This window comes from Ixodes scapularis, unplaced genomic scaffold (genome assembly GCF_016920785.2).
Source record: "Ixodes scapularis isolate PalLabHiFi unplaced genomic scaffold, ASM1692078v2 PGA_scaffold47__10_contigs__length_4178495, whole genome shotgun sequence".
NCBI lineage: Eukaryota > Metazoa > Arthropoda > Arachnida > Ixodida > Ixodidae > Ixodes > Ixodes scapularis.
Window position 1 is genome coordinate 2,495,719 of NW_024609876.1, and position 10,399 is coordinate 2,506,117.

The window sequence follows — 10,399 nt, forward strand, 5'->3', positions numbered from 1 at the left end:
ATAGCAGCGCGCAGAATGCTAGTACTGGACAGGTCTATGAGCGAACCGTAAGACTACCGAGGCGCACGTCGTGATGACGTCACATAACTTCATGCAAGCTAGAGTCGAAACAACCATGTGACAAAGCAAGGTCAAGACAAACGAAGAAAGACGGAAGCATGACAAGAAGGGTGGCAATTTTAATGCAACTTAATAACGACTGATGGACTGGAGTGTTCTGCGGCGACTGTATACCTGAACTGTTCTTACTAGATATTTTCTTTAGTCTTCTGATTGGCATTTAGAAAAACGTATCATTTGTTTAGTTGGTACACTTCCATATTTATATACTGTAAACGACTTAGTTTTTGCGAGGACCTAATTTTTGCGAATTTCGCGAATCGCATACAATTCGCGAAAAATAGGTCCCGCGAACAATTCCGGTAAAATGTAAACACATTATAATTTATATAGAGATCCCTTCAGCTTTGACCTAAATCGCAAAATATTGAGCTAGCGAAAAGTAAGTCGTTTACAGTATTTAAATTGGCTTTAAGTCTGAAATGCTAACGCAGACGAAGACACGGGTAACTTTATGTTTAGTTTTCTTTCAAACCACAATGGCAACTCAAAATCTGCCATTCCTGGTTGGCCCGCGGACTAATTCGATGCCATGGATGAAACACTGCACGACGCTAGACATGTTTAAAGGACCATACACAAAAACCTTGCGTACGCAAGAAAATTGCGAATGGGAAGTGCGCGTCCGTAGAACGCAATAAAAGGGCTAGCATATTGTGCACATGCGCCACGCCGTCAAATTAGCGTTGTGGGCTTGCATGTCTGCCGGCCCCTTGCGTGATGCACTATAGAGAGGCATTGGGCCCATGCGAGAGCACCACTTTCAAGATGGCGGTTACCTCGATTGGTGCAGCGCGGGCGATGTGGTGTTCGCGAAGTTCAGAGTTATGTCAATTGAGGTGGTCGTCAACTCAGCAATTCTTTCCAGGACTAACCCCAGTCTCGTCATGCAGCTGAAGGAGCGCAGAGGAAAAATGTTCACCGATCGCATTGTGCAAAAACCGTACTTTTCGTACAGTTCGTCGCCGACAGACGGACGACTCTTAAAAAAAAAACACAAAAAAAAAACAAGTCGCTGAAGCTTTCGCCGTGCACTTGAGATCCGCAGATCATGAATTTCTTCCCGTAGCATTGATAAAACCTGTCGTTTCCACGGGACAAGTGACGAATGCATCGTGATCAAATTTGGCTAAGCACTCATACCCTCAGAAATACGCGGTTGACCAGGCGGCTGCGGCTTGACTTAATTTGAGGAGCATACTGGCGCTGGAAGCACGGTTCTGTCAGAATGGAGTCAAGAGGAGCAAGCGAGATATCCACTCGGCAACGTTTAGAGAACGCGCTGTGTTGCGGAACGCGCAACTAAAATCAGGTCGAGCAGGTAGTTTTTAGCGTACGCCATACTATTGCGTAAGTAAAATCCAGCAACGCTATATTAAATTTGCCTATTGATAGCGCGAGCACGACCTCCGCGCTTTCTTGGCATTTTACTTCGAAAGGGTACTGGGGCGGGCATGAAAATTTACTGCGTAAGCTAGTAGCCCCAGTGGCGTATTCAGAGATGAAATTCATAGGTCCTGCCACCCCCCCCCCCCCCTCTTCATTGAATTTCGCATGTGTAAAAGTTTAGGGCGTGGAAAAGGGGGGAGGGGAGCAAACATCTAGTAAACTGACCCCCCCTTCCCCTCTAAAAACACCTGCATTTGCCCCTGAGTACCCGAACTGAACACTTTACACCACTGCATGTTTATTATGACAATTCTTCCATTCTAAGAGAAGTACAAAGAAAATAGGCGATGGCTTGTTCGCGCTAATAGTGTACGCAGTGGTGCTCATTCGGTGCGTTCTTGTATCCGACTGTATAGTTACGCGCTGATCGCAGGTGTTCCAGCAACCCGATAGATGGCGTCAGTGTGCCACTGTGTCGTCTTCTCGAGGGCAGTGTCACACGGGGTCTCATCAACACAGTCGGTCACAACTCACACGTTCAGACGCCAACCAGCCTAAAGGGCGGTCCAAACAGGAAACGTTTTTTGCAGTCACAGCATTCGCTGTAACGGAAGTCTATGCCTTCCTCCAATTCCGGTTCGATCTGGCACTTTTTTGTTTGTTTTCCAAGGGGCAAACAAACAGGTTCTGCTGGACGTTGCTAAGGTCTCCCGAAAACAAGAAAAGAGAACGGGGACAGCGAGAAGGAAGGCCGTGCTGCTCGCGTGGTTGACGTGCTCACTAAAAATGAACGCGCGTACCGAAGCCTTTTGGAAAAAGTTCGCCTTTTTTCTTTTTGCCGCGCACGGCATTTGCTGTAGCCTATTTGGACAACCACTACACCGTAGCCCGCCTCAAGATGTACGGGGCACCAGAGCAAGCACGAATACACCAGTTCGACGTCGCTTACATTATCCACGCCGTCGGCGTTTTGGTCGCCTCCTTCTAGGCCGACGGCAGGCACGTTGCCAGTCTCGGTGGTCCCGGCCGGCAATGGCAGGTCCACCTCGGCCACCGCCACTATAAGGATCGGTTTGTCAGGGTCGTCCGCCGTGATCCACGTGGGCCTGTCAGAGATCGGGAAACGGGGTACAGTACACTCAATACCACCTATGCGGATAGCAAGTCGTCAGCTTCTTGCGCAGGTGTTGCGGTGACGCCAGAACGACGCCTACTTCTGATTGGCTTTGATTGAAAGGATAGCGGGTAGACCTCAATGCTAGGTGCCTTGAGCTCTACCCACTATTTTGTTTCAGTCAGCCAATAAGAACTCGGCGTTCTGACATCATCGCAACCCGTGTGCAAGAAGCAGACGAACTTGCGCTCCGCATTATCGGTGACAGATGAAGAATTCAGGGCGAAAAAAAGAAGGCCCGGGAGGAGGAAGCAAATGAATTGCTGGAAAGGAGAGGAGGAAACATCCCCTCGCTCCAGCATTCCGCCTGCCCTTCCTCCTCTCCAGCCTTCCCATGCCTTGCCCTTATTTATCGCGGTGAAATTGCGAGGATAAAAGGGCACTATTTCTTCAGTCCTGCCTTCGCAAAGCATGATGACGTCATTGTGAGAACGAAGCCACCCGCCTGACGACAGTCGATTGCGGCTCATGGATTGGACACGAGAACTGTGTAAGCAGTCGACTTCGGCTCGTAACTTTCTCTGCCTCGGCGGACACTCGGGTAGTGAGTGGCTTGTGTCCAACCTCTGGAAAAAAGCCGAACTCCAACAATGCCTGGAGCTCAGCACGCGTTTTCTGCTTTGCCAACCCCAGCGCGTGGCTATGATTAATGTCGGCTGCATAGGATAGGCACGAGGCCACGTGGCGGCTTCCTCTGGCTTCGAAGTGAGGGGGTGAACGATGCTAATATTTCTAGAATTTTATTTGGCGACTGCCTTTGCCTAGAAAAAAAAAAAATGAAGGCAATTTTATTCAGTTATTAAGGTTAGGGAGTGATTCGTAGTGTTATTTAGCGAAAGTAGAAACGAATCGTTTCAGGACCCCTTTAAAGGGGCCATGCAGGAATTTTAATGCCAGACCTCTTTAGCTACTTCACCCTGTTTTCGCGATACGTTCCCTGACGTCATATGCGCCGTGCGTATGCAAAGGCGCCGCGCAGCGACGCGGGTCTCCGCATAAGCAGGACGTCAGTATACGCACGACGTCCGCATACGCAGGCGCCATCCGCATGCGGTCATCATCATTGAAGTCGTCCTAGACGTCGTTCTTGAAGTCGTCCTTGAGATCTCCCTAGAGGTCGTCCTTGAGATCGCCCTAGAGGTCGTCCTAGAGGTAGTTCTAGACGTCGTCTTTGACATCATCCTGTAGTCGTCCTTGAGGTCGTCCTAGGCGTTGTCCTTGAGATCGTTTAAGAGGTCGTCCTAGAGGTCGTTATAGACGTCGTCTTTGACGTTGTAGCGAACAAGCGAACACGTTAGAGTTAATGCACCAACGCCAACGTGATACTCCTGACGCATCCCAGATCCCGAACGCTCTAACTTCCATCATGGTTGATGCTTCAGACACAGCGATCGGCTCAGTTTATCAACAGTTGATTGATGGATCCTGGTGCCCCATCGCCTTCTACTCGAAATCGCTGTCCCCTACAGAAGTGAAATACAGTACTTTTAGACGTGAGTTACTTGCCACCTGCTCCGCAGTCAAGCACTTTCGTCGCTTTCTTGAATGGAGATCTTTATAAGTTCCCACAAACCACGAGCCGCTTACGCACGCCATTGCCTTTCACAGTGCTGCGCACTTCCCAAGAAAAATTCGTAAGCTGGCATTTATATCAGAGTTTACTAGCGACATCAGGTTCATCAAAGGACAAGAAAACATTGTAGCCGATAATCTTTCCCGCGTTCACGTCGATGCGTCTTTCATGGAACACCCGCCTCTGGACTACTCGTCCCTCTCAGCTTCCCGGAAGAATGACTCTGAGCTCCAGACGCTGCTTAGCCCCTGCTCCTGCTGCTCACTGGAGCTCCAACATATCATCGCCTACACAGGTATGCGACGTTTCAACAGGTCAGCCACGTCCTACCTTACTAGAGATTTTCGACGCCAAGCCTTCGACCTACTCCATTCCCTGGCACACCCTGGTATGAAGTCAACACAAAGACTTGTTTCACCTCGGTATGTGTGGCCTGGCATAAACTCCGACGTCCGACACTGGACACGTGCCGGCATCAACTGCCAGAGAACTAAAGTCCCTCGTCTCCCCGACTGCGACATTTCAGCTTCCCCAAGGACAATTCAGCCACTTCCACATGGACATCGTTGGCCCCCTTTTCCCATCTCAAAGTTATCTGTACCTCTTCACCGTCATCGATCGCTTCAACAGATGACCTGAGGCAATACCCCTAACCGATATCACCACTGAAGCCGTTGCACACGCATTTGTCACTTCGTGCGTTGCCAGATTCGGAATTCCTGCTACTGTAACCAAAATCCGCGGAAGACAGTTTCAATCCGGCCTGTTCGCAACACTATCAAAACTGCTTTGTTTCCATCACATCTCGACGACGTCATACCATCCGAGCGCGAATGGGATCGTCGAGCGATTTCATCGGCAGACGAAAGCAGCTATCACTGCCAAGACGCCATGCACATAAAGTGAATATCTTCCGCTCGCCATGCTAGGAATCAGAGCTGCACTTAAGATTGACCTTGGATGCAGCGCAGCAGAGTTGGTCTACCACACCCAGGGGGATCGGTGGCCGAGTGGTCTAGCGCACACCAGCTCGGAGCACGTGGAGCGAAAGCTCGCGCTGCAGAACCCAGGGATCCTGGGTTCGAGCCCCACCCCTGCCCGTTTCGATCTGGATGAGCATCGTACCGGCGTGCGGTCGTGTATCACTACTGCGTGATGTACGTTAAAGACCCCAGGCTAGCGGTTGTACTGCACTGGCTAAATTTCTCATCTACAGCTGGGAGACTCGTCGCCCCTGTGAGGCAGACCAAGTTCTAGGCTGTATAAACACACACACAACCCAATTTTTTTTTCTACCACACCCACCTGCGCCCACCAAGCGACTTATTTTGTGCTTCACCATCAAGCTCGCTCCCTGATTCCCTCGACTGCGTGGAAAAGCTCCGCTCCCACATGAACACCCTCCGTCCATCACGTAAACGTCAACACCGGCAACAAAAACTCTTTGTGAGCCCCGACCTTTCCACCACCACGCAAGCCTTCGTGCGCCACGATGCTGCGTGACGCTCCATAACCAGCATGCGACGGCCCGTACAAGATCATTGGAAGAGCTGGAAAGCACTTTAAACTGGCCTACCCGACTCGTGAAGACTTTGTCTCGATCGACCGACTCAAGCCTGCTTATATCCTGAGCTCCGACGAAACGGACAAGCTCACACCGCACACTGAGATTGTGGAATGCCTGCCACGATGCACATCGCGCATTCACCCCAACCCGACCAAGCCCGTTCCCGCACCATTCGCTTCACTCTCCAAAACATTACCAACTTGTGCGCAAACAGCGTTTTTTACCGCTATTCCGCAGAGGAGGGAGCCCATGTATACTCTGTTTCACCTTATGATGTACCGCAGAAAAGGCTACTAGCGCGAGCTCCATGTTCTAGGGCACATCAAGGCGGCGCAAGATCTCGTGCCTTAAGAGTAGCTCCCAACGCTATGAGCCCGCGCTTCTAGCCTTGTCTGCGGTACAACATAAGGTGAAACGGAGTATAGCGAACAAGGGGGCGACACCATCTACACGTTAGAGCAACATTTCGAGATGTTTTAATCACTTTAGTTCCACGCCTGATGTCAGGTTTCACGTAAACGCTGTGGGTTGTTTTAAATCCCCGCGCGAGGTATGTGGCTGTGACGCCATGACCTTATCGACCAGGATCAATCTGGATTTTCGCGGCACGCCACCGACGCCAGATTTTCTGCGGCATGTGCTATTTAACGCTTTAGCGTTAAAGTAAAGTATTTACTCAAATTTGCGTCGTCGTATTCACAGTGAGCTGCGTCGTGAGTCTCATGAGAAATGCCATCGCACTTTGTAGACAATGAACAATAGTGGTGTCTGAAGCCAATGTTTGCACTTTGCGCGAATACCACTTAGAACGAATCCCTGACGTTACTGACCTATGAAACGTGCGTTCGTGTTTTACCACACTCAACAAAAATCGCAGAAAAAAAAGAAACAGCATTTACCCTCTCAACTCGCAGCCAGAACAAGCGGCCACGTGACCAAATCGGTTGCAAATTAATCGTGGCTCTTGCTATGCACTAATTCACTACAGACTTGAGTTTTAAAGAAACAAATATTGTGCGAGATGGCTACAATGAGTTCTTGTGCGAATAACGTTTTAATCACACTTGGAATTCCGATCGCAGTGAGGTGTAGCGGGGCAAATGCGTACTTGCGTAGCATCACGGATCCAGCGAGCCCGTTGAGGGCAAGCCCCGCCGTGAAGAGCAGCGCCCCGTGCAGACCGTACACGTCCACGAGGGTCATCAGGACCCCAGGGTAGATTAGGGAGGCCAGCGTGGACCCGCCGTACGCCAGCAGGCTGGCCCGGTTGCGGCGGTTCTCGAAGTGCATCGACAGCAGCGCCTCATTCACCACCTGCGTCACCCCTGTGCCGATGCCTGCGCGAAAAGCACCCGTATGGATTCGATGTGGACCCCTTCTTTTTAATGCAGAATTCATATTAAAGGATAGTTTTGGCCAAGTATGCGCAGCACAAGTTCGTGTGCTACTTGACAGGGGTTGCGGTGACGTCCAAACAAGGAGCTCCTGTTGGATAATTGAAAAAAATAATGGGTAGACCTCAAGGCATCTAGCATTGAGGTCAACTCACTAATTTTTCAAACAAAGCCTATCAGAGCTCGGTGTCGTTCTGACGTCACCACAACTCTTCCTCAAGAAGCAGACAACTTGCTCTCAGCATTGCTCTGCCTCAAGGCTGCATGATGCAATACGTTATTAGACACATCTGAACTAGTAACAAAATTACAATTACACGTAACAACAATAAGTAACAATAACAATAGTAAGTGACACTAACTTTTTTTTTTGGTGGGGTAATCGAATTTTCGATTTTGGTCCGAGAGGCTGGGAGGTTCTGCTGGCAACACTATAAACGGGACGTCAAATGTAATACATGGCAGTGCAGCTGGTTCGCGACAGGTCACACGTTTGGTGGTGCTAAATAAATACTGTACACCGGTTCGCAATAAGTACGACCGGAGCCTACGCTGCAACACAATGGAGCCGAAAAGCAGTGTCAAATCTGCACTGCGCTCATTTTTGTTTGTGAGTTTGCCTCACCAACATAACCAATCACGCAGAGTGACTGGGCCGCGGTATTGCGCGTTTTGTCCGAGCGCGATTGGTTTACCCTGTGATAGCAAACCCATAAATACAACCGAGAGCCGTGACCATGCACTTTTGGCGCTCTTTAATTATAAAGTCACTGGATCTGGGAAAGTTACGTCATTGCCTTGCCACCTGCTAGCGGGACACAAACAAATACCAACATACAGGATGAATGGATGTTAATAGCTATAGCCTTTGTAACGGGCGGTAGCTTGCGCCACCTATCCTATGTCTGAAAAGATAAAAACATGATTTCTCCCACCCTTCTAAGATCAATTTTTTCTTCCTAACTAACACCGGGCAGTGTGGAAAAAGAAAAATTGCGCCAGGACAGAGAAAGAATGCCTTGCGGTCGTCTCGGCAATCACAAAGTTTTGTCTGTAGTTGTACGGCAGCCCGATGACAGTGGTCTATAAGTCAGGCCGCAAGCACACCGACGCCGACTGCCTGTCCAGAGCCCCAGTCGAGACACCTCCCGGCAGAAGCGACGGCGATGACGACGAGTGCTTCCTAGGCGCACTGAACACCGATGACATGGCACGGCGTCAGCGAGACGATCCTGAGCTGCGCGCCCTAATAGAGCACCTTGAAGGACGCGGGAGTACCACGCCACGTGTTTTCACACGAGCCCTGCCGACCCTCGCCATTCGACAACGTGTACTCTATAAAGAGAACTTCGGAGACAACAACTCGCCGTGGCTGCTGGTAATCCCGACCGACCTCCGAGAGGAGATGTTTAAAGAATGCCACGACGACCCGACGTCCGGACACATTGGTTATAGACGTAAGCTGGCCCGAATTCGGGAAAGATATTACTGGCTCAAGCTCCCGAAGACTGTTCACCTCTACACACAATCGTGCCACGAGTGCCAGCGACGCAAGAAACCGCTGACGAAGCCGGTAGGTACCCTGCAGCCGATTGCTCCCCCACCGCACCGTTCCAGCAGATCGGAATAGATCTACTTGGTTCTTTCCCACCATCGACGGAAGGAAACAGATCGATAATCATCGCCACAGATTATCTCACGCAGTACGCTGAAACGAAAACCCTTCCTTCAGGGACATCTGTGGAAGTCGCCAAGTTTTTCATCGAGCCCATCGTCCTCCGGCACGGCGCTCCCGAAGTTCTGATCTAAGACCGTAGATCATCGTTCATGGCCCAGTTGACGCAAGAAATCTTTTCTCTCAGCCACACCAGCCGTTGTCGCACCACGGCGTGCCACCCGCAGACAAACGGGCTGACGGAGAGACTCAACAGGACCATCGCCGACATGACCTCCATGTACGTCGACGTGGAGCACAAGACATGGGACGATGTATTGCCACCCGTCACATTTGCCTACAATACAGCTTTACAAGAGACCACCGGAGTGACACCCTTTCAACTGGTGCATTGTCGCAAGGTAACTACAATGCTGGACGCGATGTTACCCCACAAACCGGCTGTCGACGAAAGCGACGACGCCCAGGTGGTTGCCCGACGGGCAGAAGTCCGTCAGCTCGCCAAACTTCGGATTAAAGCCCAACAACGTGTCGACACTAGCTGCTAGAACCTTCGTCGTCGGGACGTACACTTCCAGCCCGGAGACAGGGTGTGGGTGTGGACACCGATTCGCCGCCGTGGTCTCAGCAAAAAACTCCTGAAGCGCTACTTTGGACCGTACAAAGTGCTTCGTCGACTCGGGGATCTTAACTACAAGGTGATGCCCGACGGAACACGGACTTCATCACGCCGCACTCCACGACCGGAAGTCGTCCACGTCGTACGCCTCAAGCCGTACTACGATCGAGAGGACTGTGAATTGTGTTTTTTTTAATACGCTCCATTGAATTGTGTTGCACAAGTCTACGTAGTTTGCCATTATTTTTGGCTGTTTTTCTGTTTTGTTTCACGGCACGTCGCATCAAGACGATGTGCTTTTAAAGGGGGGAGTAATGCCACGAGCGTCGGCGGGCGAGCGCGTGCGTGGCTGAATGGTTAAAACGCTTGACTGTCGCGCAAAAAGTTGTAGGTTCGATTGTCCCCCCCCCCCCCCCCCCCCCTCCCCCAGTCAGCGGACTGTCCTTTTATTTATTCTTTCAGCTTGGCGTTCTCGTAAGTTCGAGAACATTCTCGTCTGTTCGAGTTCTGAATGTTCTACGCACCGAAAGTTCTACGCCAAATGTTCTAGAAACCGAATGCCCCCAAGCACCGACGCCGCGTGTGATGCCGCGCATCTTCGTGTCGCCATCACACGCAGCGTCAGTACTTCGGGGCATTGAAAACTAATTTTATTGTCTTGAAACACGCAAGAAGAGCAGCATAATTGTAAGAGATCTGGGTAAATAAGCATGAGTGATAACTTTATTGCATGCACAGTGCCAAAGACGCTCATATTGGCCGAGAAACGCTTTCAGTACGATGATGCACCATAGCGATCTTGGTGCGACTGGTTTCGATGACCCTTTCGAAGCTTTAAACGGGTCCAAAATGGCGATCACCATGGCAAGTGACAGCGATGAGCCAATC